General features: G+C 37.6%; 1 long non-coding RNA gene and 1 pseudogene across 1 annotated transcript in view; one reads left to right on the top strand and one right to left on the bottom strand.

Moving 5' to 3' along the window:
• Positions 1–283: 283 nt before the first annotated feature.
• Positions 284–1,449, top strand: LOC120298717 (annotated as a pseudogene).
• A 4,757-nt stretch (positions 1,450–6,206) lies between these two features.
• LOC120299939 overlaps positions 6,207–22,601 on the bottom strand; it is a 28,991-nt gene continuing 12,596 nt past the window's right edge. Inside the window, exons 3-4 of the long non-coding RNA XR_005554506.1 lie at positions 10,904–10,980; positions 6,207–6,286 (exon numbers count right to left, since the gene is read on the bottom strand). This is a non-coding gene — a long non-coding RNA (uncharacterized LOC120299939). The remainder of the gene's footprint in view (positions 6,287–10,903; positions 10,981–22,601) is intronic.

Here is a 22,601-nt window from a genome sequence, read left to right as displayed (position 1 = left end):
AGACCCTTTCCCAATAATATGATTGATCATACATACAGGTAGTACTCACCTACTGACTGCCTAATTTAGTGACCATTTGAAGTTACAGTGATGTGTGGGGAAAAAAACAAGTTTGCGACCAATCCTTGCCTTTACAATCCTTGCTGGATTCTGTGGTCATATGATCATCATTTACATGCTGCCCAACTGGTTTGCAACAAGCAGAATTAATGGAGAAAATGGTAGTAAAATTGCAAGTTACAGTCACATGATGTTTTGTCTAACGATCAATCACTCAAAAAGCATGAAGCATCTGGAAGCTTTGAAAGAAGATGTCAGGGGTTAATTTTCAGCTCTGTGTATAAAGCTGCTTGTGTTAGAAGACACACATGAGAGGCATATACATGGAATATGATGGAATTATAAGGGAGGTGAAGGGAAAAAACATGTTCAAGAGCAAAAAGCAAATAGAAATATGTTTAAGATGGTCTACAACAGTGCTTTGCAACCTTGGCAACTTCTTGATGTGTATCCTTCAGTACCCAGAATTCCTTAGCTGCATGACATTGCTGATAATTCTGAGCATCTAAAAGTTGCTAAAGTTGGGAAACATTGCTCTATGGCAGCAGGCAGTGGCATGGCTGTTCAGTTCATGGGTGGCAGTTTCCACAATATCTAATTTACCATAGCTGATGACCTAGACTTTGAGATCAGTAATGCTGGGGCCTTTGTCAGGTTCCCCATGCAGTGTTCTTCCTCTGCAAGAACAGCTTTGTGATGCCCAGAGAGCATCCATGCAAAATGATGGAGACATCCATTTCCAAAATAGATAAGCATAGCTGTGCCAAAGTGCATCTTATTGGCATGGACATCTTCACTGGGAAAAAAATGAAGTTATCTGTCCCTCAACTCACAACATAGATATGTCCAACAACAACAAGAAAAATGACTTCCAGCTTACTGGGATCCAGGATGACTAGTTTTCTCTGCTCCAGGACAGGGAGGATAGCCAGAAGGATCTGTGTCTTCCTGGGCAAGGAGATTGAAAAGAAATATGACAGTGAAGAAGAAGATAGTGATCAGAAGAAATCCTGATCACTGTTCGGTCTGCAATGTTCTGTTCTGTTCTGAGGAAGCTGCTGCTGCTGCTATCAAGGCCGTGGCTAAATCAAGGAACCGCAGGCAGTGGCAGCCACTCCAATTTGTTATGAACCAGAAAGGATCGCAACCCACAGAATGTCAGATTTGGCTCCAAACCACCTACATCTTTTTTCCCCTCTTTCTCTTCATTTGAAACAAAAACAGAATCCTCCCACTCCTCCCTTTTGTATTAAACAAAATTAGGGAACAGTATGTACAATAAGGGAGGGAGTTAAGGAGTGGCATTAAAGCCAACGGAGCTCTGGGAATATAATAATAATAATGATGATGATGATGATGATGATGATGATGATGATGAAACCTTGGAGGTCATCTAGTCCAACCCCCTGCTCGGTCAAGAAACCCTATATCATTTCAGACAAATGGTTGTACAGTCTCTTCTTAAGAACTTCCAATGTTGAAGCATTCACAGCTTCTGGAGGCAGGTTGTTCCACTGGTTAATTGTTCTAACTGTCAGGAAATTTCTCCTTAGTTCTAGGCTGCTTCTCTCTTTGGTTAGTTTCCATCCATTGATTCTTGTCTTGCCTTCAGGTGCTTTGGAGAAGAGCTTGATTCCCTCTTCTGTGTGGCAACCTCTGAAATATTGGAACACTGCTATCATGTCCCCCCTCGTCCTTCTCTTCATTAAACTAGACATATCCAATTCCAACAGCCTTTCCTTATATGTTTTAGCCTCCAGTCCTGTAATCATCTTTGTTGCTCTTCTCTGTACTCTTTCTAGAATCTCAACATATTTTTTACATCCTGTTGACCAAAACTGGATGCAGTATTCCAAGTGTGGCCTTACCAAGGCATTGTAAAGTGGTATTAACACTTCACGTGATCTTGATTCTGTCCCTCTGTTAATGCAGCCTAGCACTGTGTTGGCTTTTTTGGCAGCTGCAGAACACTGCTGGCTCATATTTAAGTGATTGTCCACTAGGACTCCAAGATCCCTCTCAGAGTTGCTACTATTGAGCATGGTACCACCTATACTATACCTGTGCATTTGGTTTTTCTTGCCTAAATGTAGAACCTTATTTTTTCACCACTGAGTTTTATTTTGTTAGATAGTGCCCAATGTTCAAGTCTGTCAAGATCCTTCTGTATCTTAAGCCTATCTTCTGTGTTGGCTATTCCTGCCAGCTTAGTGTGGTCTGCAAATTTGATGAGTTCCCCATCTATCCCCTCATCCAAATCATTGATGAAGATGTTGAAGAGCACTGGGCCCAGAACACTTGAGCACTGCCTTCAGAAACTTTCCCTATATATAAGACCATCAGGTTTTCCCAACTGCATGCCCTCTTCATCACCAATGCAATTTTCTAGAAGTGTCATGAAGATCTAATCTGGTACCTTACCACACTTTCTGCAAGGAACTTTGATATTTGATACCTACATCAGCCTCTATGGATTCTTCTTCAGTCAACCTCTGGGGCTCTGCTCTAAGAATCATTGAAAAGCTTTTCTGGCTTCTTGCAAGTCCTTGATTTTTCTGAGTGGGTCCAGAACCTGTCCCAGGATTGCAGTAAGTTAGAAGATTGAGGCACACTGTCATTACTTCTAACGCCTATGCTCTGAGAGAAAGCTTGAGCCAGAGCTTTCATCAAGGCTTTGACCTCATTCTGATCCACAACAGCCTGGGGAGCTACATCTATTTTGTGTCAAGATGTATTAATGGTGCTGCTGCATACCTGCTCTTTACCCTCTGGGCATGCTCATGGCCAACATGCAGTCCAAAGTAGAGAGACAGGAAACCTCTGGGACATTATAACTGACATCTGGAGAGCTCATGAGAAGAAAGCACAGCTGCCATTTAAGAACAGATATCTCCTCATTGTCTGCTCAAGCCTCTCCCCCACCTCATTGTTACCTACCACTTCTTTTTTTGTTATGAGCTAAGAGCTCCTCTCCAACTTGACTGGGTATTATAACAGTAATTAGGGATAGGAGGGTTCTCAATGTAGTGAGACCAAAATGCAAAATATAATGAGAATGTAGACAGAGAATAGGAAGAAAAAGTTGCCCTGGAGGCAGGCAGTAGCCACATTATATCAGTCTATATGCAGGAATGCAGGACAAACCCACAGTCGGGAAGTTCTGGTCACAAAACACTAAATGACTCTCTAGAAATCTGAAGTGGCAATACATAGCTCCTCAATCTTCTAAGACAGTGGTTCTCAACCTTTTTAATGCCGTGACCCCCAACTGGTCGTAAGTCGAGGACTACTCAACCGGTCGTAAGTCGAGGACTACTCAACTAGTGCAGTACCGTTTGCAGAATGGGACTTTTGGCTGGCTCAGCAGGGCAGAGACAGCCTGGACAATTCTTATTGGCTTTGAACCATATTCAAGAGAGTCTATTCTATTGGCTTTCAAAAGCCAATAGAATAAAAGGGAGTAGCACAGCTAAGGAAAAGGGGGGAAAAATGGCGGACTACATTGTTTGGCGACCCCCATGAAATGGTCGTTCGACCCCAAATGGGGTCCCGACCCACAGGTTGAGAACCACTGTTCTAAGATGTGGGAGGATGCACTACATCTGGATCAAGTTTGATTCCATCTGAACCCTGGAAAGCCTTGCCTCACTCCACCCTGAACTGAACCCGCACTGGGCCAGCAAGAACCAACTGTTTCCACTTTTCTGCACGGCACAGGAAAATTTGAATATCATCTGAATATCAAATGAAATGATCTATGATCCTTCAAGCCTGATATTGTATTGTCATTGTAATTGGCATTGTAAGCTGCCCAGAATAGCTTCATAGTGAGATGGGTGGCATAACAAACAAACAAACAAATAACTATTCTGGGGTTATTTATAACCGTAAATCTGATTTCGAATTAAGAGGTGGCTTAACTGTTGGAAGTATATGTATCATTCATATCAACTAACTGAGTTTACCTTTGATCCCTTTTTTTGTTATTTAGTTAAGATATAAATAATGACTGAGTTCAGTTTCTATCAATTTTCTCTTCAGCTGAGTTAAGCTGAGTTAGATTTTAAGATCATAAATTAAAATAGAGGATTAAATATAATTTTTTTTTAAAAAAAGGCTGTCCATTAATAACTGCTTCTTTGAATTTCTCTACAGTATACTCAAAGTGAAAGGATCTTCTCCTTCTGCTCCTACCAATCCCTTTTTAATTGTCTTTGACTTTTGCAAGCATCAAGGTCTTCTCTAATTATTGGTACCTTCCAACTATGCGTACAGATTATTTAAGCTTTAGCTTCATTAGTAGCTAATGAAAGGAGGGTGGGAGAGGGAGATACAAAAATTGCTAGCATTGGTATACAATCTGCAAAGGGAAGAATCAATAAATTCCTCCTCACCACTGCTAGAATTATCAATTGTATGGAAAGGCACCCTTCCCTACCCGTGCTTATTTCTGAGTAAGGAAAAAAAAGGTAGATATTTAAGAGTAGTTTGACTGGGAAAAGTTTTCTTCCACTGGAAAAAATCATGAAGCATTCCTCTGTTCACTCTAAACAGAGTGTGCACACTATCACCTGGAAAAATACGATGTGAAAACATACTTTTGTTATGCGTTATTATGATATTTTATTACTTAGCAACCAAGGGGAATGCTGTGCATATAATCTAATGTGATTTCATCAAAGCTTTTATCAAGATTCTAATGATGTTCTCATTGACAAGTATGTTAAAGTATGTTTTGAATAGTAGCACAACTCCAGTTCCACAACTGGTTGGCTAGGAGAACCATATTAAATGCATATTTATTTATTTATTTATGAGACTTATATACCACTTTAAGTACAAGCACTCTCTAAGTGGTGTACACCAGTAAGCAATGTATATATATATTTACGTTGCCCCCAACAATCTGGGTCCTCATTTTACCTACCTCGGAAGGATGGAAGGCTGAGTCAACCTTGAGCCGATGAGATTTGAACCGCTGACCTGCTGAACACAGTCAGCTAAAGTGGCCTGCAGTACTGCACTCTCACTGCCGCGCCACCTTGGCATATGCCTCCCATCTCTCTCTATCCAGCTATCATTTACAACTGTATGTCAAGTTGGAAAGCAGTAAACAGTGGGATCCTGTAACAATCCATCTTGAGGCTGTTATTATCCAAAATTTTTATTAATGATCTGGTAATGGGATTGATAGGCTGCTTATAAAATTTGCAGATGACACAAACTTGGGAGTATTGCCAACGACAAGGAAGGTAGAATGAAATTCCAATTTAATCCGTGCAGGTTGGAATTTTGGGATGAGAGGAAGAAGTTAAAATATACAAGGCACAGATACCAAATGGGAATGCTTAGTTTGGAAGTACTATAAGATTTAAGTACAGTCAGTTGATCGCAAGCTGAACATGGCCCGGTTGAGTGAAACAGTTGCTAAAAGGCCTAACCCAATTTTTTGATACAAGAAATACTATATGAAGGAGGCATGAAGTCCTTATTCCTCTCTATTCTGCACTAGTGAGACAGCCTAGAGCAGTGGTTCTCAACCTGTGGGTCGGGACCCCATTTGGGGTCGAACGACCATTTCACGGGGGTCGCCAAACAACGCAGTCCGCCATTTTTTTCCCCCTTTTCCTTAGCTGTGCTACTCCCTTTTATTCGATTGGCTTTTGAAAGCCAATAGAATAGACTCTCTTGAATAGAGTCTAATTCTATTGGCTTTCAAAAGCCAATAGGAATTGTCCAGGCTGTCTCTGCCCTGCTGAGCCCGCCAAAAGTCCCAACTGCTGCACCAGTTGAGTAGTCCTCGACTTACGACCGGTTGAGTAGTCCTCGACTTACGACCGGTTGGGGGGTCGCGGCATTAAAAAGGTTGAGAACCACTGGCCTAGAGAGCTCTGTACAGTTCTGGGCATCACATTTTCATAAATAAAAAGATTTCATTAAATTACAAAAAAAATAAAAATAAAAGGCAACAAAGTACAAGTGCTACAGTGCTAAACTGTTAACTAAAGATTAATCATAGTATTGTAACACTCCTTTGATAACATGCAAAAGAAGAACATAGTTGTGAAATAGAGTAGTATGAACTTACAAATTTAAATAGAATTGCAAAATTATATTCTTTTCTTCCAGTCAAGCTGAATAATTACCTGGTTTCACTACCTGTTTCCAAATGTATAAGCTGTGAAACTAAATTTGGCAACTTTAAAAGCATCATCATTGCTGTAATCTGTGAAAGGAAAGAAATACAGAATTTGGATGCAATATTTGTGATATAATTCATCATAAAAATCAGGTGAAGAGTAAGCCATGATCCACAGTTTCAACTATTCCGGGTGATAAGGCAAAGGCTTTCTGTAGGGTAAATATTTGGTATTTGCCATTCAATAGGGCTGAAAGCAGTGGGAAAGGCCTTAAGCCATTTTGCAGACGCATGCATTTTTTACAAATGTTTAGCTAGGACAAAAGATGTACTTAAGTTCTCCTTCTCCTAGCATCATTTCTTTGGAAATCAATAGCCATTCTTTGCCGTTTGACAAATTCTTTAGCTGTTGTAAACCCACTAAATGCAGATCTGTTATAAATAGGCCAATATTTTGTAATTTCTTATCTAAAATCTTCCAAGCCATCTAACAACATCAGTGGGAACAGACTCCCAGAGAAAAATGCTGATTTCAGCTAAGAGGTGATCTTACTTAATCCAAAATCTTGCTTTCACTCAACTAAGCCCTGTTTTCCAATTGAAGGGTGACATTGAGGACATGCGAAAGCTAAAGATAGCTTTCAGAACATAGGTTGTAATGCCTTCAGAAGGGACAAGTCCTTGCAGACACATGCTTGTACATTCATATAATAAACTCTCAAAAAGTATAACTTTGGAGGGAATATATAAAATCCCATTTTGGAAAAAACACAGTCAAAGTCATAGGTGGGTGGGTGTGTCCTCCATAAATATAACACCCATCTATTTTCTTTTGTTCTATTTTATGTCCATTAATTTTCTAGCATTATTTTACTGCTTTTTTCAATGCTTGAAAAAGACAAAAGCCTTTGTCTTCAAATAACTTAGAATGACTTTTTCTTTGGGAGATTAGGTAGTAAAAGCCTGGAGGACTCTTCTGAACTCCAGAGTGAAGAATGAAACAATGGCTGCATTGCCTAGAACAGGACAACATAGCCATTATTGCATGGTAGAAACTAGGATCAGAGCCTTAGACCAATGAGTTGATGTAGATCAGTGTTTCTCAACCTTGACAATTTTAAGGCATGTGGACTTCAACTCCCAGAATTCCACAGCCAGCAATGCTGGCTGTGGAATTCTGGCAGTTGAAGTCCACATGCCTTAAAATTGTCAAAGTTGAGAAACACTGATGTAGATGTTAAACAAAAGGGGGATTAATATACAGCCCTAATTCACCCCTTTGCTTGAAAAATCAAGCACATAAGATGCTCTTGAGAAGCACAATGAACTTTCAAGCAAGAGTTTTTATATATACTCCAAATAGGGACATGAAGCTGGAAATCAATCATAGATTCTTCCAGATTACTTCATAAACTATCCCTTAGGACAAGATCAAAGCTGAGTTGAAATCAACAAAGACTATATTTCTCAGTCAAATACTGTGAAATTAAAGAAACCTACTGGGTTTTTTTAATTTAAGTTTGATTTAAATTAAACATTTAAATTAAGTTTCTCTGATAGGCTTTTTCTTTAAAAAAAATCCTTGTGTCTTTTTCTTTTATGTAATTCCCTCAAATAATTTTTTGAAAATTGAATGATTGCCAAAATATATTTTTCTGAATGCAATTAAGGAATGGCTTTCTTTGGGGCTTGGAAAAAATGTGACTCTAGGGCTGAATTTACACAATGAGCTTTCCTGGGTTTAAGTTAACCATGGTTTCCCCATCTTCTTCTTTGAACCGAAAATATACAGCCAAATATAGGTTGATTAGTTTGTGGTTTACTGGGTCATGTGACATAGTCATTTTTAGCATCTAGACATCAGTTGACTGTTTTCAACACTGATAACTATGCCAGAGCCTACTCTGCTTGGGTGGGTTTGCAGAGCTCTGCTCTCATAGAAATCTATCATGGATGTATTTTCACTCCTGTTAAAAGAAACAGACCCAAACAAAGGTGTGCAAAGAACTATTCAAATTAATGGCCTTTTGAAAGCCTTGGTATTGCTCAGTAACTTGGTAAGAAGAGCAAAGCGACCACCACAAAGGATTGCTGTTCTGGAGTTCTTAAAGCGAGCTCCAGTAGCTATTGGAAGTGGTTTGTTTTTCACTCAAAACACAAATATTTGGGAAGAATTTGGGCCAAATACATGCCTAGTTCCTATCCTTCTTCATCTCTGCTCTCCATTCAAAATAGATTCCAGCACGAGTCTTTTTAATGCAAAATATCTGGTTTGAATTGGGATAAAAGTTTACATATTATTTGTTGGACCTTTGTAAGACTCAAGAATAAATCACAAACAGACAATACAGCTGAATTGGCCCTGTAAATTTTCCTCAAGTAAGACCTACCCTATCTATAGAAAGTCAAAGAGGTTTCAATTTAAGGCTGATTTTTTTTTTTTTTACTATTAGATTATTCCTAGTGAGCCATGTCTTCACTTCAATGACTTCAGTTCAGTTTCAGAACCAGTGTTTGACCTTAAGCAGAATAAGAAGGGTGGGTTTTTTAAACATTTGTTTTGATTTTTTTCTATTGACATCATGGAAAGAAAAATTGTTTATGGTTAATAAAGAAATTAGTATATGCTTTAATTCTTGCCAAGCTGGTTGGTTATTTATATTGATAATTTAAACAGTAAAAGTATTTACATGGCAACTCTCATCACAGAGGAATCTTGAAGCACTTTACAGTAATTGTAAAACAGCATTTCAGATTAAAAACAGAATAAAATAGTATTCTAAAAGACAGTTGTTGGGGCGATAGGATGGGTAGAGAAAGCCAGTATAAAAAATATATTGCCTAGATTTGCTTAAAATAAAGGTTTTAAACAACTCTGAGCCTGAAAACCAATCCAGTTTTTTTAATTTCTTCATTAAGTGAAGGTGGAGCAAAATGAAAAATTCGGCTTAGATACAAAATTGTTTTTGGGATATCTGCTCCTCTAAATGTACGCATGCTTGTGATTTTTATGCTTCCACATATTATTAAGTTAATAGTTAACTGGATTCCCTATTTTTGCAACATTCAATTAAGCTTAAAAGAGGAAATATAGAGCAATGTGCTAATATCATGTTCTCTAATGACAGGCTTACTGCTGGAGACATGTGTCTATTATTCTTCCAGCATGAAGGTTTGGAAAGGGAGGTGGGTTGGACCTGCCCTGCAAATAAAAGCCATCTGCTGGCTTTGTGTACATCTGGCACATGGTCAAAACCAAACTATAATTTCTATCATGGAAAAACAGAAAGCAAATGCCACTTGCTACCTGAAAGCAAATAGGTCCTGGTTATAAACACAATGTCTCTTCTCTGCTTACATCTGGTACAATTATGGAAAATGCTGAAAAAGAACATGTCCTAATCAACCAAAAGGCCAAGCTTTCAAGGAAACCCTTTCCTCCCATGCACTCTCTCCCTCCCTCCCCCCTTTTTTTTTTTTTAAGAAACAGGCTTAAATGCTTAGAAAAACCCCATAAGGAGTGAAGCAGTACAATCATGCCCCGGTAAACAATAAGTAACAAGTCATGTTTAAATGTTCCTTTTCCTTCTGAAGGAATGCAAAATGAAGTACAAAAAAAAGGTTAATGCATTTAGTAGAAATATTTACATAAACAAAGAGTATCTGTCATGAAAAGACAACAAAAATAATTAAGAATATATAAAACTGTTTAATTTGGACAAATTCTGTGATGGATTATGGAGTAGTTATAATTTGGAATTTTGTATTCTGAATCAGGATCCTCAACCTTGGCAACTTTAAGACTTGTGGACTTCAACTCCCAGAATTCCTCAGCCAGCAAAGCTAAATTGAAGGGTCAGGCTGTTTCAGCCTTTTCTCATTATGACTGGGTCTTCAGCAGAGCAGTTAAAAGTGTTTGTTTCATGGCATAATTGATGTGGGTGACCAAATGTAAGGGGTATTTGGGCTACAATTTTGATGTTTAGAAGCCCCAGACATGCGGACACCCGCTGCTCTTAATTTTTACATGATGATTTAGAAAATGCCTCTTCTTGCAAGTGAGCATGTAAAACTTAAAATGATTGCAAAGGATGTGCGTTTGTCCTACAAGACCAAGTATCAGGAACTAATACTGTAGTCGGTGACTACCATGCCATGTTATGCTATGTACGAATGAATCAAAAAATATTGTTTTGATACGTGACAGCCGAAATTGAAAATCATAGCTGCTTCATACTTTTTGGTATTCCAGAATTCATGATGTTGTGATTAAGTTTAAAGAATAATGCTAGTCTTCTTTTCTTCTTAGGCTTACTTTAGAACTTGATTATTTTTCTTCATAATATATGAATAATTTTCTTGGCAAGAATCAGGCATGGGTTTTTTTCCCCTTGTTGTTCTTTATTTTCTCTTTCATCACTTCAGGTGTTGAAGGAGATGCAAAATTCGAGTTCTTGCTTTTCTGGCAGCCTCAACCATTGTTAATTGATGTTACCGTAGAGTGTCTTTAATGTTGTCTCCATATTCTTCTGGGTCTGCCTTGCTTTCTTTAACCATCTCCTTCTTTTGTATATGCATTGTATGGTATGAAATCGCACAACATCCTCTCCAGGTGAACAAACCACTTCATTTGCTGTTTTTGTATATAGTTTAAGATTGGTTCTATGCCAATGCTTTTTCTTATAATCTAATTTCTGATTTTACCTGTTCTGGTCTCTCCAGAAACTTTCTTCAGATATCTAGCAAGGGGGCTCATGCAAGCAAAATCACTTGCTGTATCACTGTAAGGAAAAATGAACATCAGATATAGAGATATTTTTGAAACCTCTTATTACACCAACATGCTTTTCAGAACTGCAGCATCCTTTAAGTGTCATACAAAAAAAGTGAATATTTATAAAGAGAATCAGACCCATTCTTCTCTTTCTCCACCCACATTTTTGAAAAGACTAAAGCTCACCAGATCCAGATGACTCTTGTTAATGTCCTGGTCTAAACGGCGGCAAAATTACCACAAACACCACTTATTATGCCAAAGAAATTATATTAGAGCCAACTAGCTTTTCAAATAGACTTTACTTGTTTTCAGTAATTATTTCAAGGTTCCCTAAAAGCATATTAAAGGTGCTACACAAATTGAAACCCTATACAATACACATCTTTACAATCACAGTTTTAAAAGGCAGGGAACCAACTTGGCATCTAAAGTTGGCTTTCTAACTCCTCATGATCTATATTTTCCATAAAACAAAGAGAAAAGGTTTGGAACTAAAAACAAAGAAATGCTATAATAAGGTTGTGACAAAGTTTAATATTTTTGTCAGAGATTGAAAAGAATGTTGCCTTTTTTCTTCAGTATATATTAAACTTCATTTTCCATTTATGTTTTTTTGTTTAAACTTCTATGTGAGAGACATTCAAAATAATATGGGCAATTTTGGGATGCTGATAATAGCACTCTTAGTATCCAATGTGTATCAATGTGCAGTTCACTTTTGCACATGAATTCTGTAAAATGTGTGGAAGATAATTAGGTATCAACCAATCTATTGATGTGGGGTACTGTCAGTTTCTAATGTTTCAGACCTAAAATTTATTTTTATGTGCACATCATTTGGGTTTTTTTTTAAAATCTGAGTATATTGCTTAATAAACACATTTTTGTATGCAATAATACTAAATATTTGACACTTTGCAAAACATTTTCCTTAATATAGTATAACTTGGATATTATTTTCATTAATATATCCATTTTTAATCCATGTTTTCCTTTCCAGAGGACTGTACTGCAAAATTTGGAGAAGTATGAATTTCAAAAACTAAAGGAATTTTGTTTAAAATGAGAAATTCCCTATAGCTGTCAAAATGATTGCCACATAGTGCTGATGAGCAGAAAGCAGAATTTTTCATAGATTAGAGAACACTCAATATTCAAAAGTCCATTAAACAGCACAGTTTTAATTATGTATAGTAAAGCAGAAGCTAAGATCTTCTTTCATGGGATTAGTTTCCATTTTGGAAATGAAAAAGAAATTGAGCAACAAAACAAAACAAAAACAAAGCATGGTTTGTTGCTTTCCATAGTTTAACTTGAGGGTAAGATAAGAACCAAAGGGTGGAAGCTTAATAGAGGGTGATCTGAAGTTGAAATAAGGAGGAATTTCCTGACTGCTAGAGCTAATCAGCAGTGAAACAGCTTGCTGTCTAAAGATGTGGGTGCTCCATCCCTGGAGGTTTTCAAAAAAAGATTGGACAGTCATTTGTCTGGGATGGTTTGAAGAATTGCGCAGGGATTTGAATTGGAAGACTCTAAATCGTAGGATTCTAGCTTGGCATTCAGAAATATTGGTTGAAACCAAAATATCTTTGGACCAACCAATAGACTTAGCCATCTCTCACTGCTGTTACGGAGAAGCAACAGCTTGTGAGTGTAAGCAGCTACGTGTTTTGTAACATCCAAATGAAATGAAAAGAGAAAATAGAATGTCTATGCACATAGGAAATATTAAGAGCAACATTCTCCCCCAGGACTGCACAGAAAGAAGGGTTTTAATAAATAGCAGAATTGTGGTGCCCCAGTCAGCTCTCAGGCACTTCTCTCAAATCATTTCTGAAGCCACATCGAATATTTTGAGCAATAAGGGCCAAGGCTCAAGATATCTTTAAAGTGAATGTGTGTTTATTCATTTTGACACAAGGTGTGTATAGCAATTTCGTAATTGCCTTTCATGAAGAAATCTGAAAGAAATATCCAGACGGAAGAGGGTTGGGATTGGAATTGTGATACTTGAAACTATCACTGATTATAATTAATGATTGGGTGGGACTACTGGGGATTGAATAAAGTTTGAAAACACTTTAAAAACCCCAAGTCCTGTCTAGCATGCCTGCAACCATTTTCTCTTAATAAAGGATTCCTGTTGGAAGAATTATTCCAAGAGTTCTGTCTTCTTAAGATGTAAAGTGGGGTGGGTCCTCACATTGGAAGCCTTTATTCTAAAGAGCCTATCAGAGGGTCACTAATTCTTGTAGAGCAGGGGTGTCAAACTGGCGGCCCACAGGTCAGATGTGTCATGAACAGGCCATGTCCACTAGCTCCACAAAGGCAAAAAAATGTCACAATACGTCACGATACATGACGTGACATGATCGAGTTTAACACCTGTGTTGTAGTACATTGCTTTTTTTAAAAAAAATCAAGGCATGAACGAGAACCAAGAAAAGATGACATCGCGAAGTTTATCAGCAAATGAATTCAAATGTGAGAACAAGGAACAATGATAGGAAGTCCTGGGATGACAGATGTATGCCTGCCTCAAACAGCAGGAGGCAATATGTGTTTCAGGAGTGAAAACACCTGTATTGTCATGAAGAAAAGATTTCTGTGACAAACATTTAATATGCCCTGGTTTGACATTTGGATTTGGGAGAATTCATTTTACGCTTAACCTTGTTTTCTAGATGCATAGTTTGACCAAGTGACAAAATTAGTGGATCAGAGGAATGCTGTGGATATAAGTTACTTGGACTTCAGTAAGGCATTTGATAAAGTAGATCACAATCTACTACTTGATAAGATAGAAAAATGTGGGTTAGACAGCATCACCACCAGATGGATCCGTAGCTGGCTGACCAGCCATACTCAGCATGTGGTCCTTAATGGAACCGCATCTACATGGAGGGAAACGTGTAGTGGGGTCCCCCAGGACTCTGTTCTGGGCCCAGTTCTCTTCAACATCTTCATCAACGATTTGGACGAGGGGATAGATGGGTAAATCATGAAATTTGCAGACGACACCAAGTTGGCAGGAATAGCCAACACTCCAGAAGACAGGCTTAGGATACAGGAGGATCTGGACAGACTTGAACACTGGGTGCTATCTAACAAAATGAAATTTAATGGTGAAAAAAGTAAGGTTTTACATTTAGGCATTAAAAACCAAATGTACAGGTATAGTATAGGGGGTACCTTGCTCAATAGTAGTAACTGTGAGAGGGATCCCGGAGTCCTAGTGGACAATCACCTAAATATGAGCCTGCAGTGTGCTGCAGCTGCCAAAAAGGCCAACACAGTGCTGGGCTGCATTAACAGAGGGATAGAATCAAGATCACGTCAAGTATTAATACCACTTTACAATGCCTTGGTAAGACCACACTTGGAATACTGCATCCAGTTTTGGTCACCACAATGTAAAAAAGATGTTGAGATTCTAGAAAGAGTACAGAGAAGAGCAACAAAGATGATTACAGGACTGGAGGCTAAAACATATAAGGAAAGGCTGCTGGAATTGGATATGTCTAGTTTAATGAAGAGAAGGACGAGGGGGGACATGATAGCAGTGTTCCAATATCTCAGGGGCTGCCACAAAGAAGAGGGAGTCAAACTATTTTCCAAGGCACCTGAATGCAGGACAAGAAGCAACGGATGGAAACTGATCAAGGAGAGAAGCAATCTAGAACTAAGGAGAAACTTCCTGACAGTTAGAACAATTAACCAGTGGAACAACCTGAAGTGGTGAATGCTCCAACACTGGGGGGCATTTAATGCTATCAGAATTCAACTAACTATGATGTAAGCATGCTAAATATGAGGAATACAGCTTATTTTATATTCTATTTCTCTATTATCAATATTGGCTGATATATTAGAGTCTGTAGCATTTGAAATAGTTTGGATCTGTGTAATTAAATTTCCTTACTTCCAGTGGTGTGTGTCTATGCACATATACACGTGCACACAGACAATAGCTAGGCTGGGTAACCTTTTGACAGAAAAGTGTTAGACTTTTCAAAGACCCATAGACAAGATGATCAGTCAGGCTTCATCACACAATCAGGCAGAAACTGGATTTTCCATTTTTCCTAGGTTCAAGGATGGGAATTATAGTGATTTTTCATTTCTTTTAATTGTGTTAGGATTATTTTAGGGCATATATTACAGTGTGTGTGTGGAGTTTTGTCTTAAAATATCAGACAAAACAGAGCTGTTTCTTGTAATGATTATTACAGAACTTCCAAGGACTGCAATCAAACTTTTGGTGGCCACATGTGATCCTTTGATTATTATTTTTTTATTCCTGACATAGAATATGATGATATTTTCTGCATTTGCATGATAAAAGAACTTTTGCTTTTTTTCTTTTTAGTTCTAATTATTAGTTCTAATTACCATCTGATAACTTTATAATTATTGTACATTCAGAAAAAGAACCTGGAAAAAACAGAAAAACCAGGTTGCAAATAAAAGGGAGGTTCACACGACTGTAAAATTAGCAGAAAAAGATTTAAAAGGTAATAACATCTACATATTAAAATATAACCAGTATAACTTTATGTAAATTGTTTATTGAGAAAAGAAGAAGAAAAGGTACAGCGTGTCCTATCCGGTATGGAGAAAAATCAGAAAAAATAGGAAAAATAAAAGCTTAAACATTATAGTTTTATGTTAGGATTATAGCTAAACTTTGGACATAAACAACCCCTTTTCTAATATTATAATCCCATTATTATATTGAGATAAATTCTATATCACATAGTTTTATAAACATGAAGCAAGTTTTGATATTGATGTGTACATTAATTTGCCATTCCTGAATGGAAGAAATTAGTTGTTGTTTCTAATAACAGGCACAGTATATCCTAGCAGCTATTAATTCCATGTGCAATTCTCATTCTGTGTATTTTGTAGGCAGATAAAATTTAATCATAATCAGTAAAAAGATAAGAAGCTAAAGAGAAAAAAAATGACTTTTAGAATCTCTTTTTCTAGTATGAATAATTTTCTAGAATTGTTGTGCCTACAACATTAAAAACGATGTTTAGAAAAGGAATGCTCTGTTTTGACAACTAAAACGAGAGTAATATAAGAATAGGCAGAATATTTTATAGCGATTTTCTCTAAATGTAATATTAACTGTAAATCTGACATTTTTCTTCCATTGATATTGTCAGTGTTGCATATCAATTGTTCCATTCAAATTCTGCATTGATTTGATCCCACAATCATTAACTTGTTCACCTTCTAAATCATATTTCACCAACAACTTATACATAAGTTCCAATAAATGATCATATTTTTGTGTAATAGGCATTTTGGATTCTGTCGTATCTCTAAGTGTTCCACCAGGTTTTTTTGTAATTCCTTTAGGGTTTATGGTGCTTATCTGTAGATAGAGAAACCATCAAGGTGATTCTGAATTTGAGAACCTCAATACTTCTCCTTTATTTTATTATAATTAATTGATATTTGTACAAATTGATTTTAAAAAATCTTTATACATTCTGCATCATAAACATAGATATTTGCTCTGGCAACCCACCTTGTTGAGAGCCTGCCCACTTATCCAGTCAAGTGTAGACTTCAACCTGGATGCATCTGGTTCTACTACTACACATATTAACTGCTGTCTGAATCAGACTGTTCCTCAGCTTCCAAGGTTAATACGGGCACAAAATAGCAATGCAGTGATGTTACAGTATCAAATAGGCTGGAACTGTAATTCCAACTTTCTTTTGCTTATTGGGGCTGTGTGATTAAGTAAAATAAGTTTCCATAGCTAAGAACTGAACTGAATTTAGGTCTCTCTGGTCCTAGGTTGACAACTTGACCACTACACTAAATTACTGTAGCTATCATTGATGAAATAATTTTATGAGAGGAAAATCCCCCCCACACACACACAAAAAAACAGGCTGAAGAAACGTCACCTTTTTCTAATGCCCAAACTGTCTTTAAAGGTCAAAATATCTAAAATTATTTTATATTTTACTTTGCTATTTATCAAATTCTCATTGTTTCGAGATTTTTGTTAAAGTTCAGCTTCCATGGAGCTACAAAGTTAATGGAAATCATTAAACGTCTGTGTTGCACCATTTGTTTCCTTTGATAAAATATCTTTCAAGCATCTTTCAGCTCTCTAACCTTTGCCCAGTTCCTGTGGGTAAGAACAAATGTCAGCAATTAACACATATGTGCCTGTACAACTTCCCCAGGCTTTGGCATGAACACATGAATAGAAATGACAAGCTGCCATCAACCACCAGGACACAAACTCTCTGGTTTGAACAATGAAGTGATGTGAGGCATCAAACCCCTCTGGAGTAAGTCTCAACTATAATCATTAAGGGGTAGTAGGGTTTTGACTGGGAAGCTAGCCAGTGACTGCTGTAGAGTTGGATGATGGAGTCCCATTCTGTAATAGCCAACAGGCCAAGATGGCAGCAGAAGGATGATGGGTTAGCTAATTGCTAGAACTTTTGTTTTATTTTGCTGCTCAGAACGGTCAAGGATTCTCTTCTGGAACTAGCTATTGTGAAGATCCTTCCAATCACTCTCTGCATCAGCAGAAGAATCTAAGACTCCAACTCCTCTGCTGATTAGCATAATCTCCAGGAGCCACCTATAAAAGATTTTAAGTTTAGGCGTTCTCTTTTCCCTCTTTGTCCCTTCAGGACTGCATTTTGTTCTGAAGGGAGCGGAAGCTTCAGGATGCAGGCCAGATCTCACTTCCAAACACCGGCCTTGAATCGTAAAAGGACTGTTGCAAATAAAAGCCAGTTTCAGTTAATCACCACCTCTCTGTGTCTTTTCTGAACAGCTAGCACCCCTAAGCAGCACTGCTTCTCCTCTTAACAAAAGTTGTGTGGCGTGTAGCTATAAATACTTGTTTCTAAAAGCTTCAAAATTCAAGTCCTTGCTCTGTCTTCAGTTTCTTGTCTATAAAATTGGAACATCTCTTAAATACTGCCGAAAGAGGAATCTTTAAAAAGGATTTTCCCCATTGCTGACCTGAAGCACTCTCCATCTTTGAGTTGGCAGAAAATTCTACTAATACAGCATTTGCTGTCCCCACTGTTGACCCATTTTCTGTCTCTGTTCCATTCATTTTGACATTCTTGCAAGGTAATGGGGAAGAAAGCTGATCAGGTTTTATATTCTTTGGAGCTACCTTTGGATGGTGTAGAACTGGATGAGATGAGAGAGGGACATGATAGGAGAAAGAGCTTGCCAAGGCTCTTTCTTGGTTCACGGAACCTTAGCAGCTCCCAAGCTGTGTACCATGCCAAAAGTTCACTAAAAGTTCTATTTATTAAGAAATAAAATATCCTGCAAGGCCCCTGTGAATTTGGAAAACACGACCATAGTTATAAAAGTGTGGTGTAATACTATGAATATGACACTATCACTGTATCTTTTATTGTATATCTTCCTATATGGATCTTGATATCAGATTTTGAGACTTCATGATCATCACAAGAAAAGTAAAGTTAATCATAAATTCATAGCATGCTGCTAAACACAAACATTAAAGACCAGAATTAATTAGTATATATGAAAAGGTAAAAGTAAAGGTTTCCCCTTGTCCAGTCGTATCTGACTGTAGAAGGTGGTGCTCATCTCCATGTTTTTAGTTGAGGGAGCCAGCATTGCCCAAACACACTTCTGTGGTCATGTGGCCAGCACAACTATACACCGAAGCTCACAGAATTCTGTCACCTTCCCACCCAAGTGGTACCTATTTATTTGCTTGCATTTGCATGCTTTCAAACTTCAATGTGAATGGGTCTACCATTTATAAGAGACTGCCATTTGAGGGAGGGATTCTGGGTAAAGATAACTGTGCTTAGTTAGTGTGGTTTTCCTCCAATGCGTATCTGAATAAATATATGAGTCTTATGCATGTGCACATTAAGTTATTGAGTGTCCTGCAGGGGTGTGGTGCATTATTCTTGCCAGAGGGAGTGCATAAGGGTCTGACGAAAAACGACACTTGCTTGCCAAGTCTAGCCACAGTCCAGTGCCAATAAGCACACCAATAAATCTCCTCTAGGGCCACCCAGAGACACACAGTCTAGCACTCACCTACAGAATGGGTACACTGCATGCTTCTAATCTGCCTTCCTGCAGCAACAGTCCCTTGGTAGCAATATGAGATCACACAGTATCACGTTCCAGGGCTGGGTAACTGCTTTTCTGGGAGCACTTTCTTTAGAATTAGAACCTGTAGTCAGCAGGACATAATGGAGAATGGCTTCCAGGAGCTCAATGGGAAAGTCTGACAGAAATACAACCTCACTTGGAGAATAGCAGGAAAAGCTTCTATTATTCTGCTTCATTCTATCTGCTGGAAGCCATGTGGCGCCTGGAGCCGGTCTGTATTTAACTCACTACCCTGGATTTCCGAGTCACAACCGTAGCTTGGACTCAACACCAAATATTTCACTCTGGAGACGTACTATACTTCCTGATATAGGATGCACTTGCTTGTATCCCGGTGACCTTAAACACTAATAAAGGAGTCATAATATGACCTAGACAGGCCTTGAAAGCCAATTGTAACATGAGTGATGGATGGCGGGGGAGGTAGGGGGGAAAGCATTTAGTGGCCTAAATTTGTCCAGAAGCCTTGACACGGAGATCGTTTGATGAAGATTTGCATGGGTAACAGCTTTCAAAACAGACTTGCAATTGCTTGTTTGCCAGATGTAAGAGTTAATCATAGAAAGCGGTAATTTAAACACACAAGCAAACCAGTCAGTGCCAACAGGATGGCTAATGTCAGTCAACTTTGTGCCCTCAGCATTTATTTTATAGATATTGTATAGTTATGAGTGTATTTGTTTTATTTTCCATCACTCCTGTTTTGTCTGAATTTTGCACACTTCAGTTGCCCGGTGAACAGCACAGTAATCTATAAGTGTGTTGAAAAGCAGTCAAATGTGTTAAAAAGTATGCTGGCAAAATAATACATTTAAAAGGCAAGTAATAGAAATAGAAAATGTGCAAAAACCAGGGCAATCCTCCTTGTTATTTATTCAAACTGGAGATAGGTAATGTGTGGTTACATTTGGCCTAATCTCATTTTTGCAACCCCCAGAGACTTCCTTTGAATGCCATCAAAGTTTGGCAGCAAAATATGGAAATCTGGGAGATCCATTTTGTGGCTATTTTTGGTCAAAGACCAAAAGGGAAAATGAACTCTATAGCAGGGGTAGTCAACCTTGGCTCTTTTATGATTGTGGACTTCAACTCCCAGAATTCCTGAGCCAGCTGGCTCAGGAATATATTATATTATAATATATTAGCTGGCTCAGGAATTCTGGGAGTTGAAGTCCACGAGTCATAAAAGAGCCAAGGTTGACTACCCTTGCTCTATAGGAATTAACACAACTATTGCCTTTCAAAATAACTTTTTTATCAGGCCCAACCAAAACAAAAACAAAAAACCAAAACCTTAAGAACAGACCAAACATTTGGCCTTGTCTGTTCTAGTAACTCAATTCTGACCAGCTCAATTGAAATCTTCATCTATGGTTTCTAACAAGCACATTCAACCTTTATTTTACCTATAGACATTTGAAGTAATAAATGCTGCTCTAAGAGAAGCGATAGGAATAGTAACGCAGTGTATCCAATAGAAAAATCGTTGGCCAATATTGCTCCCACAACTCTAGGAGGCAAGCTTAATAGTTCTCATTTCACCCACTGCTTCTTGTCCTACTCTCAGGTGATATGGAGAATAAATTAACACCCTTTTCTCTGTGGCAACCCTTCAAGTATTGCTCTGTAGTTTCCTGGATCCACTCCACACCACGCCCCCCTGCCTTTTAAATATTTGAACCACATCCGCCTTTTCCAGTTCTCTGGCAGTTTTCCTGTACTCCAGGATCTCGCAAAGATTTCATTCAGTGGTTCTGAGATCATATTTCTCAGTTTTTTTAAGTACTCTGGGATGTAAATCATTAAACACTTTGAAAGCTTTATTTTTTTATTACAGCCACTATGATTGTGGATACTGGAAAGTATAATCTAAATATATATAAGAAAAGGTATGTTCAACAGGTGTAGTCTATAGTATACATAGATTTTACATATTCTGCTTTCATTCTGCTTCAGATCAGGGCAGATAAGTTATGTGCATCAGGGAACTACTTTAAAAGTTATTTTAATTACCTTTGAATGTTTTGTACTTCTGTATTAAATTAAAAATTTGCCAACTTCTGAACAAGTTTATGGCCTGCAAACTTTTCTGAAGGCTGAAATGTGAATCTAAGTATACTGTATGTTCTGCTTGGTTTTGCAAGTTTCCTCTCTCACAACCAACATTGGTTAGGAACTCTTCAACTTGTTGTAGAAATAGAACAGTAAGTAATTTTTTAACTTAATGATCCATTACGATGCAGACATTACTTCTCCAAGCCACTTCTTTCCTGTCATGAATAAAGACCTACTCCCATTTCATTTCTGTTGATGATTTGGGATTATGAATGAAGATTTTTATCCCATTTCATTTTTTAGATGATTTGGGTTCTTGGTTCATCATTTGAACAGCACATGAAACAGCACAGTATTATTAATTAATTACTTGTGATGTGTTGGTTGGATAATGATGTCTACATCCATCATGTTATCATCTGCTAAACTTATTTTGCACTAGAGTAGAAACAATTGCGAGACAGGGATTTTTACATGAAAATAATGAAGAAGCAACATCTGTCTAATCTATGATAAACAGTGTAGTGAAGAAGAAATACTTTTCTTGAAATGCTGGTTTTTGGGGAAAGACAACTTGAAAATAAAACAAGGGATAACTAAGTTTTCTCAAGCACCAATAGTGACAAGTATCTTTAGTTAAATAGCAAAGGATGATGACACATCTAGTTGAAGAAAAGTATTCATACATTCATTGTATGGCATTAGCCACTGTCTTGTTTGTATTTATAAAAATAGCTAGTACTAGATGAGTATCTCTTATAATATCTTCATCAAATGTCCAATAAGGATTTATTTGGAATAATATTGGAACAAGATTCTAGGATCCTAGCCAGATTTGCAGGAGCAAATCAGTGGGTCAAATGCAATGAATCAAATGTATTCCCAACCTTTTTACATGTCTGGGATGTTAAAAGGGGACAGGGCTTTGATTACTTGGTTGTATCCCCCAATTTGACATATTTACCATACTTCATTGATGGTCTTGTCTGAAAGCATCCATCCTTCTCATCATGAAATGCAGAAAGTAGTCTACAAAGGTGTATGGGATAAATTCTTTTATGTGCATACTGCAATTATGGAATGGGGGGGGGAGAAAAAAATGAAAATTTGAATTGTTTCAGCAAGACGTTACAGCAAGTCAATAACACAAAGGAATACATGGAACCATAGTAGTTAATAAATGGGAAGCCATTTCTGAGTGGGTGAATCTTCTTGGTTTGTTTGGTATGTATGTGTGTATGTGTATTTTCAGTTTAATTAATCTTCCTGTACATGTATGAAAAATTTTGAGAATTTTTATAAGTTGTCATCAAAGAATAAGGCAAACCCTCTGCACCAACCATATTAATTTAAGTACAGCTATTGTGTAAATGGATTGCATTAATTGTAATAGCTAAAGATGACGTG

This window comes from Crotalus tigris, unplaced genomic scaffold (genome assembly GCF_016545835.1).
Source record: "Crotalus tigris isolate CLP2741 ecotype Arizona unplaced genomic scaffold, ASM1654583v1 scf7180000017611.44802233496:7321179, whole genome shotgun sequence".
NCBI classification, from domain to species: Eukaryota; Metazoa; Chordata; class Lepidosauria; order Squamata; family Viperidae; genus Crotalus; species Crotalus tigris.
The sequence above is the reverse complement of the archived record's forward strand: the minus strand, read 5'-3'. Positions and strand labels throughout refer to the sequence as shown.